The 19,271-nt window shown below is 44.7% G+C and overlaps 1 protein-coding gene across 8 annotated transcripts in view; it reads left to right on the plus strand.

Annotated features, from left to right (window-relative positions):
• The first annotated feature begins 1,380 nt into the window (after window positions 1-1,380).
• TIAM1 (TIAM Rac1 associated GEF 1) overlaps window positions 1,381-19,271 on the plus strand; it is a 262,945-nt gene continuing 245,054 nt past the window's right edge. For 6 of the 8 annotated variants that reach the window (XR_012161161.2, XM_073362431.2, XM_073362486.2 and 3 more), the window contains exon 1: window positions 1,381-1,494. The gene's annotated coding sequence lies outside the window, so the exon portion shown is untranslated. Of the gene's footprint in view, window positions 1,495-1,808; window positions 1,958-10,202; window positions 10,776-19,271 lie in introns of those variants that run through there. The other 2 variants (XM_073362449.2, XM_073362439.2) reach the window with 2 other exon arrangements.

Raw genomic sequence — 19,271 nt, forward strand, 5'->3', positions numbered from 1 at the left:
TTTTAAGTATAGACCAGGCCTCAGTCTTAACTGTTTCTTACTGAGAGTCAAACAAGATTAAATCCAAATGATGTCTGTTTATATCATGGTTGGTGCACAGGGAAGAAAGGGATCCTTTCCAAACCATCTTTCTTCTGACAGGCATGTTGGTTGTGTATTTTGTATGTTTTCTATATTTTCCCATTATTAATAACCTTCATAGACCCCTGAAAAACCTTTTCTTAAAGTTTTTCAATTTAGTGAAAAAAGGCATTTGCCAGTTTCTCATGGCATGCAAGCAAATGTCAGTCATGTTCTCGTTTTCACCATAAATGATACATTGTTCTTATAATTTAATTTTATTGCCATAGTGCCCAGAGCTTCTAGGCAGGAGTGACACTGAACTCCTTGCCAGGCTGGCTGTTCCCCACTAGAACACCAAATAACAGCTGTCCTAGGTAAAAGCTTAGTTTTGGTTGCAGGTGATGTATTTTAAGGGGTACGTTAAATAAGTGTTTAGAGTCTAGTCATTCCTACCAATAGGCTGCGGATGCTTTTAGCAAGAGGTTCCCAGAAATATTCTCTTCAGGCTGCTCCCACACTACAGCCATGGGCTCCCTGGCCGCACACAGCGGGAGGATGGAAGAGAGGGGGACTGAGGAATATATTACTTTGTCTCCTGGCCACCGCCGGCACAGAGCCCCGGTGGTACCAAGGGCTGGGCTGGGCTGGGCGCCGAGTCGCTCTCCCTGGCAGGGTGCCAGCGCGCGAGCCCGGGGCAGAGCTGGGGGGCCCAGCGCAGAGCGACGCCGGCTGCCACCCTCCTGTCCCAGGGGCGAAGCGCGCGCCCCCTGCAGGCGGCGCTGCCGCAGCTGCCCACGTGTTACAGGCTGGGACTGTTTACTGCCCGCCCCAACGGGCCGAGAAGGCGGGGCAGAACTCCCTGCAGGCAGCCAATCCCGCAGGCCCCCCGCGTGGCGCGCGCGAACTTCATCTTACCCCTCCCTTGGCTTTGACTGGCTGCGGGGGCACGTGAGATTGACAGGCAGCTCCGCAGCCCTGCCGGCCGGGGGGCCGCTTTTGTGACGGGTTCCCCCAGCGTTCGGAACGCCGCGCGGCACGTGGTCGGCGGTAGAGCCCCCTGCCCCCTTCCCAGGGGCCCCGCCCCTCCTCCCCACCTGAGCGCCGCGTGCGCTATTGTCACCCAACCCAACATTCCAACTCCGAACGCCCCGCTGTTCGCCGCCGGCTCCCCCCATTGGCCCGCCTGGCTCAAACTGAGCGGCGGGGCAGCCAATGGCGCTCGGTATCCAAGGAGCCAGCTGGCCCCGCCCTTCGCAGCGCCTGCCGTAACAATATGGCAGCAGCGGCTATTGGTAGGGACGCGGTGTGAGTGGCGGCGGCGGCCGCAGCAGCAGCTCAGGCTCCTTCTCACCCTGCGCGCCCTTCTCCTGCGCCCCCTCCCCCTCGCAGCTGGCTCAGGGCCAGGCCGGCGGCAGGACGGAGCCATGGCAGGTAGGTCGGGGGGCCGGCGCCGGGCACCTGGGCGAGCCGGGGATGCACGGGGGAAGCTGCCCGTATTGTCCTGCCCCGCTGCCCGCCGCCGCTCTCCGGGTCCTAGCGCTGGCGGGAGCGGGCTGCCACCGTGCCGGGCATTGTGCGTTTCCCCGGGCTGGGCTCGGCGGCGGCGGCGGGGCGTGCGGGGAAAGGGGCCCGGCGGCGAGTGAGGAGGCTGGAGGACGCCTGGGTCGGATGCAGCAGGGGAGGCTGTTTGCTCCCGCTCTCCGCAGCGGGAGGGGAGCGCGCTCGGTCGTGGCGCGGGAGGGGGGAGTTCTCGGCTCCAGTGTATCGCCGAGCCCGGAGCCGCTTCCCGCGACGCCAGCCCGGGGCTCGGAGGGGGTGCGGACTGCGGGGCGAGAGGCTTGCCCGTAACCGCGGGGTTGTCCGCATCGTGCCTGTGCACGGCTGGAGCTGGCAGGTAAATATTTGCCACCGTGACAATGGGATCGGGGGATACCTTGTTCGCAGAGGGGGACTGGCACAGATGGAGCTGAGTGAGCGGCGCAGAAGGGAAAATGGCTTTACTCCCCCCACCCCGTAATCCCTTCCCCTCATTTACATCCGAATTGCTCAAAGATCAAAGCCGACATTTGTTCGGGGCTGTTTGGTGTGGCGGGATACGTCCTTTATGTGTGTGGTTCTGCGGGGTGTACGCGCCCCGGGCATTGTGCGTTAGGATGCCTATGGAGGACTTTACCACTCGAATCACCATGCCACTTATTCATTATGCTGCTGCAAGCTGCCGGCGCCGTCCTCCTGTCCCGCTCGCTGGGGCCTGCTTTTGTTTACAGTCTTCAGCTGTGGGCATAATCAGTGAATAGCATTCATAGTGAGAGCGCCTTAACTCGGTCCTCAAAAGTGGTTGACCAGTTGGTAAGAGATTGTTTACTAGTTGTCAATTTCTTAAGCTCCCTTTTGAGAGCGGATGATGCAGAGGTATGCAAATATGTATTTCAGTGAGCTTGATCTTAAAGATTTTGGACCATGAAGAATAAAGCATCTTGTTTCAGGGTCTGCACTGGATCGTAGTACCAGAGGCCACCCTCACAAGTTTCAGGATTCCAACTTTCAAAATGACTGTTTAAAAAGCTGTCAGACTTGTCGTCTTGCTATAGGCTTTTTTTTTAAAAAAAATTGTCTGTCTAGCCATGCAGTCAGGTAGGATAGCACTACTTTGAGACCTGTATATAAGCGTGAACATATTTGTGTGGGTTTCCTTTGTGATTTTTACTTGTCATATGTCAATGAATACAGTCTAAATCCCCTTCTCTCTTTACCTTTGAAAAATCCCATACAAAATAAACATTGTAAAAATCATAACTTCAGTATTCTGTACGTTGTCTGATTACTACATGGAAATGCTAAAACTGCAGTTAAAGTGTATACTTTGACACCAAGTTGTTTAGTGATATTGAACAGAGAATGTGTGCTGCTGCACATGGATGTATTTGCTTATCTAGTTTCTAATGAAAAACTTGGGAGACCGTAAATGGATTACTCTAAGGGATGTGTAGTGGTAAAATGGAATTATGCATGTGCATGATTTGGGGGCAGGGGGAAGGTGGAGTAGACCTCTGAATGTAGAAAATGCATCAGAGAAACTATATTAAAATCTAGGTTTCAGAGGAACAGCCGTGTTAGTCTGTATTCGCAAAAAGAAAAGGAGTACTTGTGGCACCTTAAAATTAAAATCTAGGAAAGTCAAGGTTCTAAAAAAGCTGAACTTCACTTGTTTTGCTCTAGGAAAGTTATTCCTAATTTATCTTTTTATTTTTTTGTGTAAAAAAAAAAAAAAAAAAAAAAAAACAACAAAAAACCAAACAAAAAAACTATATTTCAACATTAAGGCCCCGATGCTGCAGACACTTAAGAATGTGCTTAAATTTAAACATGGTGAGTACTCCATTGAGGTCAATGGGACTATTCACTCTGTGTAAACCTAAGCATGTGTGTAAGTCTTTGCCAGATCAGGATCTAAATAAGTGAAAATGACTTTTACGGTCTGCTTGCTCAGCCATTAAATTAGTTAGCACTTACTTATGCACATAATCTCAGCCTTAAATGGAACTGCTCGCATAAGTATAATCTTGAGATTGCACAAGAGGGTCCTTAATTTCTCTGAGCAACTGAAGTGCAGTGTTTTGCATAAGGTCACAAAGAATTCAGGAATGAAAACTTTTAGAGAAGAGTTGACTTTTCTTTAGTTTAGAAGCCCCTTCCCACTAATATTTCTAGTTCTATAGTAGTTTTCATCTTCACCAGCCAAATTGGAAAATGCATATTTAATAGTTGTCAAGCAGTTCTTTACATCCATAATACCAAAAACTGTAAATTTAAAATTAGGAAAAACTCGATCTGTTGAGTGATTACTTCTGGTGCCTAACTTGTGATAAGAGCACCTATTTTTCTTCCTGTATTATTGAAAAGCTTCTGCCAATTTCAGTGGCACTTCAACAGCATGATATAATTTATCGAATGAGGCTTAGTTTCATCTTAACTTTACAGGCCCTATCCCCCAGAAAGCTGGTTTCTGGCTAAATAGGAGGAGGAGGAGTCCCTGTTCTGAGTATTTGCTCCTTGTTAGTGTCTATGTAAAACCCTAGTCTGCCCTCTCCCTAGAGCAGTAGTTGTCAAACTTTTGTACTGGTGACCCCCTCAAATAGCAAACCTCTGAGTGCGGACCCCCCTTATAAATTAAAAACACTTTTTAATATATATTTAACACCATTATAAATGTTGGATACAAAGCGGGGTTTAAGGTGGAGGCTGACAGCTCGTGACCCCCCATGTAGAAACGTCACAACCCTCTGAGGGGTACCGAACCTCTGCCCTAGATGGAGTCAGTTTATTCAACTAGATTGCTCTTCTTATCCTATTACATATGGCAGTTGGGCTCATAAGGAGGCAGTGTAATCTAGTGGATAGTTTTTTGTCTACTTAGATTGTAAAGTCTGTCCTGCCTGCAGGGATCATCTCTTGCTATGTGTTTGTACTGTGCCTAGTATAATGGGGTCCTCATCTTGGTGAGGGCCTTGGGAACTACTAAATAATTGGAATGACTAAATGTGTTTCTCAAGAATGATGTTCTACATTGCTAGGAGCAAGGCCACTACAGCACTTTTTGGGTAGGAGGACCTTTCTCTGTAAATTGTGAGGAAAGCAAGGATTTAACACCAGTTGTGTACAGAAGAGGAGGAATTTCATATACAGGACTTGTCTCTCTGTTATGAGGACGGACACACACACGCGCTACTCTAGTCCTGTTAAGGTTGTAGGAATCCTTGTAGGCAGCATAGCTCAAGGAGAGTTCAGGGACAAGTTAGGGTAGGGAATTCTACTGAATTAGGCATCTGTGGTCATGGGGTTTAATGCCTTCTCCAACAGCATAACTTCTTACTCTCGTGGCCTTTTGTTGCCCTGGTTTTGTATTAATGATCTTGACTGATGTCTTTGTATCATTAATAGCCATATTCTGGTTTCCTTACTCAGCCATTACAAAGGTAAAACTCACCTTAGCTTTCATGAAAATATGACCTGAGTAATGACTAGGGGCTTCAGAATTTGGCTCTGTGTATTCTAACAATTATCAGAGGGGTAGCCGTGTTAGACTGTATCCACAAAAACGAGGAGTCCAGTGGCATCTTAAAGATTCACAGATTTATTTGGGCATAAGCTTTTTTGGGTAAAACCCACTTCTTCAGAAGCATGGAGATTATGTTAATCTTTAAAGTGCCACCAGACTCGTAGTTTTTTATTCAAACAATGCTGACTATGTTTTGGGTTAAAATAAGCTGACAAACTGCCTCTTTAAGAAGTCATTTAGGGTTCACTGATTAATCTGTTAGAATGGATTTCTGTAAATCCTGATTAATCTATTGAATGACCTAGCTCTAGGGTCCGTTTTTAGAAGAGGGAGACACACAACTTTTTCTGATGTGTTCAGAATCCTTTGTTGTGGCTATGTGGCATAACCATTCAGTAATGCAGAATAATCCCTCATTACCTTACGTGATATCTGGTCCAAGAGATCACTACTTTCGGAAGTTAAAAACTGCTTGATACTGGATTTAACAGCTATTCATTGCAGTATTCACTAATTGATAAGATACACTACACTATCAATTATTCGAGAACTAGGTGTTCCTGCTACAGTGATGAGCATGGTATAAATAACTAGATTGACAGAACTACTAGATTTTTAGCAACAGGATTCAAACTTATGGTTTCCACAGCAACTATTACTCAGGCCCCCTTGCACATATGCAATACTTTCCATTTCTTATTTGATCTGGTAAAAGCACAAGAAACTAAATACTCCTTCCTGCTCACATTTTGCTTATTCCTCCCACTCTCCTTTCTACCTCCTTCCTTTTTATTCTCTCTGCCTCCTACTCCCACTCTGAGCTTCATGCCTTCTTTTGTGCCACCTCCTACTCTTCATACCGCAGTTGCATGTATGCCTTAGAAAAATCACTACTTGTCCAAGTGCCTTTTGTCTTCCTTCAGATCCTTCCATTATTATAGGTATCTGTTTCTAGCTGTACTTGCACTGTGCTAGGCACTATACAAATGTATAGGAAGCAGCAGTCTGTCTTATTTTTACATTGTAAATCATTCATTGCAGAGCCAAGGGCAGGGAGTATGTAATACCCATTCCTCTTTACCTGGTGCCTTCCTCACCAGTGGTGGCTTCACACTGTCCTGTACCTGAACTGTTGCTTTGTGCCTTTTGTCTGAGTTAGATTATAAAATCTTTGGAACAGGAATTATGGTCTTGTTTTGTAAAGTTTGTCATGTACACTTATGGTGTTGTATAAATATTCCCATGTGTAGTGTGAAGCTTAATGCATATATGCAATGTGGCTGGGAGATGGTTTCCAGAGCCTCTAAACTTTGAATTTTGGATGGTTTTGCCATTTTAACTCTAATGCAATGTTAGCATATTTAATTTTCCTGTTTTTAAAAAAGAATCTTTAAGAAGAGTTTGTCATTGGAAATGCACTTGCATTTATCTGAATATGTATAAACTTTAAGTGAGCAGATTTTCAGTCTTTCAAATAAAATTTACTTCTGGGCTGAGAACAAGCATTTTGGGGACTGACCTTTTTCATATTTTCGTTACATAAACCACTTAAAAATAAAAGCATAGAATGAGTGCCATCTCAACCATAACTATAATAACTAATGAAATAAGTGCATTCTAGCAAGAATGAATAAAAATTAGTAAGCTTGATGTGAACCAAAAGGTAGCCAAGTCAGTCAACATCTTTTCTTTTCTATGCATATGTATTCTGTTGATGTGGCTTGTTTTACAGTGTACTCATTCCCTTCCAGATTGTCGTCGGCCTACAATTTTAGCTACTAGAATGGGGGAGCATGATTCTTCTCCCATGAGTTGATTTTTTTCTAAATGAAATTTAAACCCAAATCATCATCTTTGATACGCTTCCCAGTTATAGAAACCAACTGCTCACTGATTAAAACAGCAGCTGGTAATGTCTTGAAGTAGGCAGACCAGTTTAAATACCTTTGACTCTCAACTAGATGTCTTTGAGCAAAATATATGGATTATAGTCTCACTACAATGGGCCCAAATTTAACTGCATTGTGCAGATTAAGAATATGAATTTATTTGCAAGGCAGCAAGTTACTCTTCAATAGCTATTGTCCACCCTGCTTAGTAGGGATATTGCATGTTGGGTGAGATAGCAGAGGCCAGTAGTAATAATCCACCTGGGAGAAGAGCTAAATATAGTCTTTACTAGAGTAAGGGCCATGTGTTTACTTCCTTGTGTATTCAGAACCCATCATTGCAGAGGGCACAATCCAACTTCGTTGGCGTAGTCTTTCTGAGTGAAGGTGCTGATGTTGGTAGACAATGTGTTTCTATCTTGGCACTAGCACGTTTAGGTTTGCTTCTTTCCATTGCAGTCTGCAAGTACACCTCTTTCTCTTCTCTCTCTGTTAACTTTAAAATGCCTCAAGCCAACCCTTATGAGGAGCAGACTATTGGGGCTGAAGCCTGAGAGAGCTGGAATGAGATCCCTAATCCATTAGTAGGACCCTACCAAATTCACAGCCATGAAAAACACATCATGGCCTGTAAAATCTGGTCTCCCCACATGAAATCTGGTCTTTTGTGTGCTTTTCCCTGTACTATGCAGATTTCATGGGGGGAGACCAGCATTTCTCAAATTGGGGGTCCTAACTCAAAAGGGGGTTGCAGGGATCACAAGATTATTTTAGGGGGGTTGTGGATTGCAATCCTTACTTCTGCGCTGCCTGCAGAGTTGGGCAGCTGGAGAGCAGCGGCTGTTGGCCAGGTGCCCAGCTCTGAAGGCAGTGCCCTGCCAGCAGCAGCGCATAAGTAAGGGTAGCAGTACTGCAACCCCACACTAAAATAATCTTGTAATCCCCCCTCCCATCCAACTCCTTTTTGGGTCAGGACCCTACAATTGCAAATTATGAAATTTCAGATAGCTGAAATAATGAAATTTACTATTTTAAAAAGCCTATCACCGTGAAATTGACCAGAATGGACTTCAAATGTGGTAGGGACCTATCCATTAGTATTAAAGAAACTCAACTCTTATTTTAAGCATAAATGTCACCATTGAGGAGTGGAGGAGAATGAGAGGGACTCATCACATTCCCAGGGGCAGATCCTCCGCTTCTGATGTCAGTTTGTCTCTGACAACTTACACAGCTGAGGTCCTGATGCCTAGTGTCTTCCCAAAATAATAAACTGAAAGAGGGTGGTAAAAAGTCATTGGGTAAGGGTCAGAGGATAATAGGTCCAAACTTTTTATAAAGATATATACTCTAAACAGACAAATCCTGTCTCAAATAGAATACGATTTTAAAAGAGATGAAGATAGACAAAGGGTGAGAACAGGTTGTGTAAATTTCTTAAAGATCTCCAGGGATAACTGCAGAAGTTCGAGTATCCGACTTCCCTGCTTGCCTAAATAGGCAAGGAAAGTAATCTCTTGCATATATGCAGAACAGTTTTCAGATATATTAATCTAGCTTTAAAAAACCCCAAACACTTCTTCAAACAAGGCACAATATCCATTCATCACTGAGGTCTTCATATGTATCAACTTAGAAGTTTAAAAAAACCAAACCATTTAAAGTTCTATCTTCAACCGAAAATCCTTCTTTATTTATAAAAATTAAAGCCCCAAATGCAATAATACAAAAGTAACAATTTCAGTGCTTTGAATACTATAGATACTTAAACTAAGGGCTATCTACCCTGTGAACATAAGGATTACATTTTATCATGCAAAAAGGTTACTGCTTCATAGTATTCAGTACATCTTTCTGTGTAATTCTTCCTCCTTCACTCTCTGTTCCAACCCTTATTACAGTTTTCCTCCACATAGTTGGATAATCTAATCAGCTGAACTGATTTTAAACAACCCAAAACAAATGCACACTAGTTTTTTCTTAATCCAGAAAAGTTTCAGCTCCAAGCAACTGAAAATAGTTATAGAAATATCATCTCAAGTAAAATTAGAATGTCCTTATTGAAATACTATCATGAATTTGAAAGATGGTTTTGCCTTCATTATTTGAGACATCTCCTTGAGCCATGGTTTATTGACAATTCTATTTTACATCAGGTAATCACATTACTTATTGAAGGACAGTGATTTTTTTTCCCCTCAGAACATTAGACTTAATTTAATGCAAAGTAGTTCTCTTACACGTTGACGGAGTATCTTATTACAGCAATAAAGCTTTGGAGGAAATGTCCAACAATAAGTTGAGAAATGTATTCTCTGCGAAGCTTCACTCAAAGCTAAAGCTCTAAACTGTCTTTCTGAAATGCAGCAAGTGTCCCAAAAATGGTTTCACTTTCTCATAAATTCCACTGTTAATTCAGAAGCGTTCGGATTCTCTTTGGGGTCACTAATTCTGTGGAAAGAATTAGTTGAAAAGTAGAGTTTAATGTCTGAAGTTTCTGGGTGCCCTTTACAGCCTGTTTCTAGCTGCAGTGAGTCTGTAGATCTACTATAGGAGTTCATACATGGTGGTGGCTGCCTGTTCTAGTTGGATATAGCAGTTTGAATATCCAGTGTTTCCATGGCTTTCCCTCAGTTCACTTCCCTGTGTCTCAGCCATTTGCTTTTTTCACCTGCTCACTGCATACTGATGGTACTTGGTCTTGGGTATAGCCAGGACTCTCTCAGTTCACACAGTACATGCTACTCCATCTCTTTGTTTACAGAAAGACCTCCATGTTACCCTTACTTCAGCAGAATGTTGTGCATGAATGTTGTCTGACTTCTCCAGACTTAATCTTTTTCTCACGTCCCTAGTCTGCTTTTTCTCCTATTGAAGTAGTTTTCTGTGAGGTTAACTTGCCTTAGGAGTGATTAGAAGTGAATTGATTACCTGGATTGCAACAACACTTTGTAGGTTTATTTCACTGGAATCTCAAGGTCTGGAATGTTTTCATTAATCTTTTCTTAATTCTCACTCCCCTTTCTCTAGGTATACTTCTCCTGCATCCCCATCCTCTAAATGCTGGTCTGTGGAGTCTCCTCGATGCTTGGTTAATATATTGCCTGGCTTTTTTCATCTGGTGTCGCAGGCTGTCTTCCATTCAAGCTTCTAGGCTAATGGAAATAACTGGCAACTAGTGGTGTCTGTGTCTTTTTAAAAAACTATTGCAAGATAGAAAACTCTAGTTCAGCACCATCCTTACTTTTGAAGATTCAGCTGCAGCCTGCTAGGAGAAAACTTAAAGGGATACAGTCCTATTAGAAACCATGTATTTTTGCATTGATTGTACAGAGGAGCCTTACTGCAATTTGCAAGTAGAAATTTGTTTTTCAACTGCCAGCCTTGCAGAAACAGTGTAAGACCTGAATGTGAAGCTGTGTTCATTTTGGCTTGTGCAGCATCACCAGAAATATTCTCCAGATGAAGTTCTTCCCTCCATTATAGCCATGCAACTGTAAGCCGTTCAGTGGGATTGCACAGGTAGAATAAAGTGAATAATGAAAAACAGGGTCCTACGAAAGGAACTTATCAATGCTGCCCATGTGCAAGCTGGAAGAGAATCTCAGTCACTGTCCAAGAGCAGTGTTTCTGTAGGGCTGACAGCAGTAGCATAGCGAAATCTCTTGTTAAAGTAATGGTATATAATCTGATATCAACAGGAAGTAGGTCTGCTGGGTAAAAAGATACTTCTAAATACTAACTCTTCAGACCAGAACCACACGGTAAGTAGGTGGAGCTCTCATCCTGTTAATGCGATAGTGTACACATCCTGATACTATCCCCTTCTTCAGGGTTTTTCTGATAATAGAAACCTTGGCCTATACTTTGGCTTTTTCTAGAGTTTATCCTTACCTGTTAAGCCCTGTTAAGTGAGGAAACTATCTTTACAGCATTATTAGCTCAAGCTATAATTTGAGTTTTGCCCCTAACCTGATTTCCATCCTCCACATAAACATTTGAAGCTCCACTTAAGTGGTTCTTTCAGCTTGAGCTAGCTGGCTGGTCAGAGGGTGTAGGTTGAAGCATGTCTCTTGCTGATTCTGGAGCTTGTAATGCACTGGGGATGCAGCAGTTGAGTTACAACTCATCAAATTCTAATCCAATTACTCTGAGTTCAGTCGCTCAGTGTAGCTCCTGTTTTGCAGCATGGTGATACTTAGGGCATGTCTACAGTGGCTAAATTACAGCACCAGCAGTTACAGCACCACTTGGAGCACAGAAGGGAAACCGCTGTTGTGTGTTCACACTGACAGCTACCCGCACAATAGCGTGTTCACACTTGCAGCGGTATTCAGAGTGGTGGACTCTGGGCAGCTATCCCACAGAGCACCTTTGTGTCTTTTGCTGCTAAGACTTGTGGAAGGTGGGGGGTGGGTTGTGGGGCATCCTCGGTGCTGTCCCAATGCCCCATGATGCATTGCTTTGCATCCCAGCAGTCCCTGTGCTTTTGTCTTTACAAAGGTTTGTGTACAGCACACCCTGCCTCTTTCAGACAGCAGGAATGGATCCCGAACTGTTGGTCAGAGCAAGAGCATACTGGTCAACATGTCATGAGTGGCAGTGGAGTTATTTCTTACACTCCTCTTGCCTTTGTAGTTTAACATTGATCTTGCCACACATAGTAGCTATGACACTAGATTGCTTGTGGTATTCAGTGGTGCTGACCACAGTGGAACGCCACTTTTGGGCTTGGGAAACAAGCACAGAATGGTGGGATCACATTGTGATGCATGTTTGGGATGATAAGCAGTGGCTGCAGAACTTTCACATGAGGAAATCCACATTCATGGGACTGTGTGATGAGCTAGCCCCAGCCCTGTAGCGCAAAGACACAAGAATGAAAGCTGCCGTGTCACTGGAGAAGCACGTGACAATTGCACTGTGGAAGCTGGCTACTCCAGACTGATACTGATCGGTCGCTAGCCAGTTCGGAGTGGGAAAGTTGACTGTTGGAGTCTTGTTGATGAAGTGTGCAGGGCCATTAATTGCATCCTGCTCCAAAAGACTGACTCTGGGCAATATGTGTGATATTGTGGATGGCTTTGCACAGATGGGCTTCCCTAACTGCCAAGGGGCAATAGATGGCATGCACATTCTGATTCTGGCACCAGACCACCTAACCCCAGAGTACATTAATCACAAGGGGTATTTCTCAATGGTTCTCCAGGCGCTTGTGGATCACCAGGGGCATTTCACAGATATCAATGCAGGCTGGTCCAGGAAGGTGCATAATGCACACATCTTTTGGAACACTGGCCTGTTCAAGAAGCTGCAAGCAGGGACTTTCTTCCTGGACCAGAAGATCACCATGGGAAGTCAAAATGCCCATTGTGATCCTGGGAGGCCCTGCCTACCTCTTAATGCCATGGCTTATGAAGCCATACACAGGGCAACTTGACAGCAGCAAGGAGTGGTTCAGCAACAGGCTCAGCAAGTGCAGAATGACTGAATGTGCTTTTGGCCATTTAAAAGCCCGTTGGCGATGCCTATATGGGAAGCTGGACCTTGCTGATGACAATATTGCTATGCTTATAGCCGCATGCTGTAACCTCAATAATATTTGTGAAGGGAAGGGTGAAAGCTTTGCTCAGGGCTAGACTACAGAGGCTTAGCACCAGGAGGCTGAGTTTGAACAGCTAGCGACCAGGGCTATTAGAGGGGCACAGCGCAGAGCCATAATGATCAGGGATGACTTCAGGCAGCAATTTGAAGCTGAAAGCCACTAATATTTGTTGCTATGCTTGGGAGTGCAGTGCTTGTAATGCTAGGAAGTGATTGGTGCACATGATGCAAAAAGGGACTTAACATAATTATATGTTGCTTTGCAGTGCTTTCAAACCAGCACAAGTCTTTTTATTAAAAGACAACTGGAGGAGAGAGTCAAACAAAAAAAATCATCAGCAGGGAAGGGGACAGAGAATGGGTCCTAAGATGGCTACAGATTTGTGTATGTCCAGGGATAGACCCAACTTCCTCCTTTGGAGTACAGTGCAGCGGGTGCTGTATTTCAGCAGGGCCAAACTGCAGAGTGCTGGGTGTTGAGTGCAGTGGTTAGTGGAAGTCCACACTGCTGGACTGTGAGGAGGGAGGAGTGGAATGCTGTGGGTAGAGACTGGAGCTAGGAGGTTAATAACAGTGTGGGGTGCATGAGAAAGTTTTGTGACAGCAGCTGGGGGGGAGGGGGGGAAGCATGGAGCTCCTCAGTTTGAGGAGCTCGTATCGCCTGGAGTGTGTCCACTTGGCAATCCGTTATGTTTAAGAGCTGTTTCTGGGCTTCTTTCTGGTGTGCCATGTTCTCCTTCGTTCCCTCTTCTTGCTGTTCTGCCACTCCTTCGATTCCTGTTTCTCAGCAGCAGAGTGCATCATAACCTCAAGGAGAGAGTCCTTCTTGGCCGCTTTCTAATTCTGCACCGCTGTTCTGTTGCTGACAGAACAAAGAGGGAGGCTGGGCTCCAAGGTCACCTCTGAAATTTAAATGCAACATTTTACAGAAGCAGTATTGTGTGCAACACAGACAACACTGATTCAGTGCTTTAAAACACAGCCAGTACTCATACCTGTCACTAACTGGCTGACCCCAGGCAAGCACACATGAGCTACAAGACCCCCAAATGGTGAGTAGCCCCAGGGGCACAGTAAATCACTCTTCCTGGACCCTGCTGCACACTGGGCACATGGTTCTTGGGGAGAGCCAGCACTTGGGGGTGGAGGGGGCGGCAGATAATCATTCCTGTCCCCACATTTTCCACAGGATGTGATCATTATGGAAGATACCTTGCTGTTGATGGTGAGCAGCCAATCAAAGGAGGGTCTTCTTCCAGCCTGCAGCTTCTGTCCTGGCCCCTGTACAGCTCGCCTGTGTGCAGCAATGGTGTCCCCATGTCCCTCCCCCTCCATGATGGCATACTGGTGCAGGAAAGTTACTGTTAATGGGGCAAGAAACAAAGCAGCTCTGCCGAGGAACCTGCGGCAGCAGATTGCCCAGGAGCTGTATGAGAGTTTACTGGCGATCTCTGAGGGAGGCTCCCATGAAGTGAGGGAGTCAATCAACAGCCTGCTCCGCTGCTCAGACTAGGCGTGCGGTGGGAGACAAGCCTGCTTCATGCAACTCTCCTGCCCCCAACAACTCGCTTCAGCGATTTCCCCAAATCAGATTCACTTACCAGGGGCCGCTGCCTCCTGTTTGCGCCTCGCCAAGCTCTGACTGTGTGACTGGCTAGGCTCCTCTGGTGTAGAAAAGAGCTCCTCACTGCATGTGTCTCTGGCCTCTGAGTCCTCCTCTGCTTCTGGGTCCCCTTCCCCCTCTTCGTCCAAGATTTCCTCCTCCTGGCTCGGTCCACTCTCGGTTGGCACACAAAGTAGCCACAGGGGCCTTCACAGTGGAGGTGGGGTTGCCACCAAGTATAGCTTCCAGCTCTTTGTAGAACCGGCAGCTCATGGGCATGGCACCAGAGTGGAGGTTTGCCTCCCGTGCCTTGTAGTAGGTGTTCCACAGCTTCTTCACTTTGACCCTGCGCTGCAGTGTGTCCCGGTCATGGCCCCTTTCTATCGTACATTGTGAAATCTGTCTGTAGAAATGTTTGAATGTATAATTCCTACTGCTGGATACAGCTGGGACTGGACAGCCTCCTCTCCCCAAATGACCATGAGGTTCAGCAGCTCAGCATTGCTCCAAGCAGGGGATCACCTGGTGCATGGAGCAGGCATGGCCACCTGGAAAGATGCACTAAGATCATTGCCTATGTCACCAAACAAACAGGAAGGGGACTTTCAAATTTCCCAAAGGAATGGGAGGGGATCACAGTTGGTCACCTAAGGGCAGGGCAGTAGAGTTCAAACGGATGACCAGAGACGTGAAAACAGGCATTGGGACACCTCCTGAAGGTCAATTGTGGCTATTACAGTGCTGTGGTGTCTACACTGGCACTGCAGTGCTGTAGCCCCAGTACAGAAAGCTTGTACGCTGCTCGGGGTGTTTTTTTAAGAGCACTGCAGCTGTGTAGTTTCTGTGCACAAAGTGGCTTGGCAGTGTACACCTCAGGAGTTACAGCGTAGAAAGCTGCTTTGCTGTGCAGAAACTTGCCAGTGTAGACAGGGCCTTACTTGTGCTAGACTAGCTTGAGTGGAGTAACTCAAGCTAGCTGTTGCAATGAAGACAAGCTCTGCAGGAGATGCTTGCTTTATACTCCTGAATTTGAGCAAATAAGACACACCTGGTCTGGGTTCTCAGGATAGAAGATGCAGAACTATTCTGCTGACTAGCACAACACACTTTTCACAAACTTGAGGCACTACTTTATCAAATGTATAAAGGAACATACTACATCTTAGAAAGTTGCAGTTTAGGGACAGAGTTTCACCAGTACAGATGAAAATGCCATGAAGGCATAAATAAGGATTAAGTAACTTTCTTGCCTTTACATTTCTCAGGAATGGAAAGCTAAGAGTTATAGGTCAAGTTGATGTTTTCCTGACAACATGGGCAGATATGAAATGAGGCGGTAAGTTGGGTGGGATAATGAAGTTTTCATTACTCTTCTTGCTACTTCAGGTTTTAAGGCAAGTTTTGAATGTTTGGAGCTGGGGGAAGTGAGTGAATGAAGGATCTGATGAGATTGAAGGAGACCAGTCAGGAGAGGGCTGAAATGTTGGATCATATATAGAATTAGATAGAATTTTCACAGAAGCAGCACCAAAGGTTGAATTAAAACATGCTGTGAGCAGATCGGTTGGAATAGATTGAGGGGGTGGGGTGGGGAGGGGCAAAGATGGCACTGGACAACATTAGGAGAGTCCCTTGCCATCACCAAAAGGAATGGTTAGATGGCATATGTGAAACCAAGAGCAAGGTTTGTGGGATTGGGACTAACTGACAGCAGTCAAGAAAGCTGTCATGGTTTATAGTATATGTAGGTCAGGAGGATGAGTGCACCAGGGTTCTGAGATTGTAAAGCACATGTAGGAGGACAGACTCGGGACTAAAAGTTACAAGTGGGAAGGTTTTTCTGGGTAGGTGGGGAACAAAGATCTTGTCTCATTCTCTTCTCAGCAAAGTCTTTAAGGGGAAAACAGCAAGTGAATGCAAAAATTCCCTTTGCACTTCTTTCTGAGGTGATCAGTGTTCCCTCTAATTTTTGACAGGCCGTGTGCACAAGTCTTGTGCGCAAATTTTTGTGCGTGCAGTGTTTTGCTGTGTATGCAGAGTTTAGGATCTATGTGCACACGTGCACAGCTTAGAGGGAACAGTGGTGGTGATATGGCAGGACTTCTGAGGAAGTTGGGGAAGGTATCAGACACAGTAGGTATCTGGTTATTACTGTGGCACACAACAGTGGATGAGTGTGTGGCAGACAAGATGAGACTTTTATTTATTGAAAGACTGGTGTTTGAGAATGTCTTAATATCCAGAAGAGGGTAGAAAGCTGTAGAAGGATCAGTGTGCAGGGCTGAGAGGATTGCAACTGCAGAGGGGATTGTTATGATTTCATGTGAGATCTCAAATAAAAAAAATAGAAGAATAGGAATTTTCTCCAGGGAGGTGAGACAGGATGGAAGAAGAGCAGGGGGCTCATTGCAGAGTAAATGCTAGTGCAGTTTCATAGATTCATAGATATTAAGGTCAGAAGGGACCATTATGATCATCTAGTCTGACCTCCTGCACAAAACAGCCCACAGAATCTCACCCACCCACTCCTGCAATAAACTTCTCACCTATGTCTGAGCTATTGAAGTCCTCAAATCATGGTTTAAAGACTTTAAGGTGCAGAGAATCCTACAGCAAGTGACCTGTGCTCCATGCTTCAGAGGAAGGTTAAAAAACCCCCAGGGCCTCTTCCAATCTGCCCTGGAGGAAAATGCCTTCCCAACCCCAAATATGGCAATCAGCTGAACCCTGAGCATGTGGGCAAGATTCACCAGCCAGATTTCCAGGAAAGAATTCTCTGTAGTAACTCAGATCCCACCCCATCTAACATCCCAACGCAGGCCATTGGGCCTATTTACCATGAATAGTTAAAGATCAATTGCCAAAATCATGTTATCCCATCATACCATCTCCTCCATAAACTTATCGAGTTTAATCTTGAAGCCAGATTGGTCTTTTGCCCCCACTGCTTCCCTTGGAAGGCTGTTCCAGAACTTCACTTCTCTGATGGTTAGAAACCTTAGTCTAATTTCAAGTCTAAACTTCCCGATGGCCAGTTTATATCCATTTGTTCTTGTGTCCACATTGGTACTGAGCTTAAATAATTCCTCTCCCTCTCCAGTATTTATCCCTCTGTTATATTTATCAAGAGCAATCCTATCTCCCCTCAGCCTTCTTTTGGTTAGGCTAAGCAAGCCAAGCTCCTTGAGTCTCCTTTCATAAGACAGGTTTTCTATTCCTCAGATCATCTTAGTAGCCCTTCTCTGTACCTGTTCCAGTTTGAATTCATCCTTAAATATGGGAGACCAGAACTGCACACACTGTTCCAGATGAGGTCTCACCAGTGCCTCACGTTGGCAGCTCATAGTCATCCTATGATCAACCAATACTCCAAGGTCCTTCTCCTCCTCTGTTACTTCTAATTGATGTGTCCCCAGCTTATAACTAAAATTCTTGTTGTTAATCCCTAAATGCATAACCTTACACTTCTCACTATTAAATTTCATCCTATTACTATTACTCCAGTTTACAAGGTCATCCAGATCCTCCAGTATGGTATCCCAGTCCTTCTCTAAATTGGCAATACCTCCTAGCTTTGTATCATCCGCAAAATTTATTAGCACACTCCCACTTTTTGTGTCAAGGTCCGTAGTAAAAAGATTGGTTTCAGAGTAACAGCCGTGTTAGTCTGTATTCGCAAAAAGAAAAGGAGTACTTGTGGCACCTTAGAGACTAACCAATTTATTTGAAGTGAGCTGTAGCTCACGAAAGCTCATGCTCAAATAAATTGGTTAGTCTCTAAGGAGCCACAAGTACTCATTTTCTTTTTTAGTAAAACGATTGGTCCCAAAACCAATCCCTGAGGAACTCCATTGGTAACCTCCCTCCAGCCTGACAGTTCCCCTTTCAGTGTCACCCGCTGTAGTCTCCCCTTTAACCAATTCCTTATCCACCTTTCAATTTTCATATTGATCCCCATCTTTTCCAGTTTAACTAATTCCCATGCGGTTCCGTATCAAACACCTTGCTGAAATCTAGGTAAATTAGATCCACTGCGTTTCCTATTGTCTAAAAAAATCTTTTTTTCTCAAAGAAGGAGATCAGGTTGGTGTGGCACGACCTACCTTTTGTAAAACCATGTTGTATTTTGTCCCATTTACCATTTACCTCAATGTCCTTAATTACTTTCTCCTTCAAAATTTTTTCCAAGACCTTGCATACTACAGATGTCAAACTAACAGGCCTGTAGTTACCTGGATCACTTTTTTCCCTTTCTTAAAAATAGGAACTATGTTAGCAATTCTCCAGTCATATGGTACAACACCTGAGTTTACAGATTCATTACCTATTCTTGCTAATGGGCTTGCAATTTCAGTGCCAGTTCCTTTAATATTCTTGGATGAAGATTATCTGGGCCCTCCGATTTAGTCCCATTAAGCTGTTTGAGTTTCACTTCTACCTCCATATCCTCATTCCCATTTGTCATGCTACCATTATCCCTAAGGTCCTCATTAAAGACTGAGGCCAAGTATTTAGATATTGGGCCATGCCTAGATTATCCTTAACCACCACTCCATCCTCAGTGTTTAGCGGTGCCACTTCTTCCTTTTCTTATTTATATGGCTATAGAACCTTTTACTGTTGGTTTTAATTCCTTTTGCAAGGTCCAACTCTGCTTGACTTTTTTAGCCTTTCTCACGTTATCCCTACATCTTCTGACCTCAATAAGGTAGCTTTCCTCACTGATCTCTGCCATCTTCCACTCCCTGTATGCTTTCTGCTTTTCCTTAATCACTTCTCTGAGATGCTTGGTCTACAACTCCTGCCTATGAATTTTTCCCCCCTTCTTGGGATGCAGGCTTCGGATAGCTTCTGCAGCTTTGACTTGAAGTAATCCCAGGCCACCTCTGCCTTTAGATCATAAATTCTTCAGTCCAATCCACTTCCCTAACTAATTTCCTTAATTTTTGAAAGTCAGCCCTTTTGATATCAAAAACCCTAGTTGCAGATTTATTTGTTCTGTTCAGTTTGAACTGAAGTAGCTCATGGTCACTTGAACCAAGGTTGTCTCCTA

The sequence above is a fragment of the Lepidochelys kempii genome, chromosome 1, assembly GCF_965140285.1.
Source record: "Lepidochelys kempii isolate rLepKem1 chromosome 1, rLepKem1.hap1, whole genome shotgun sequence".
In the NCBI taxonomy this organism is placed as follows: domain Eukaryota; kingdom Metazoa; phylum Chordata; order Testudines; family Cheloniidae; genus Lepidochelys; species Lepidochelys kempii.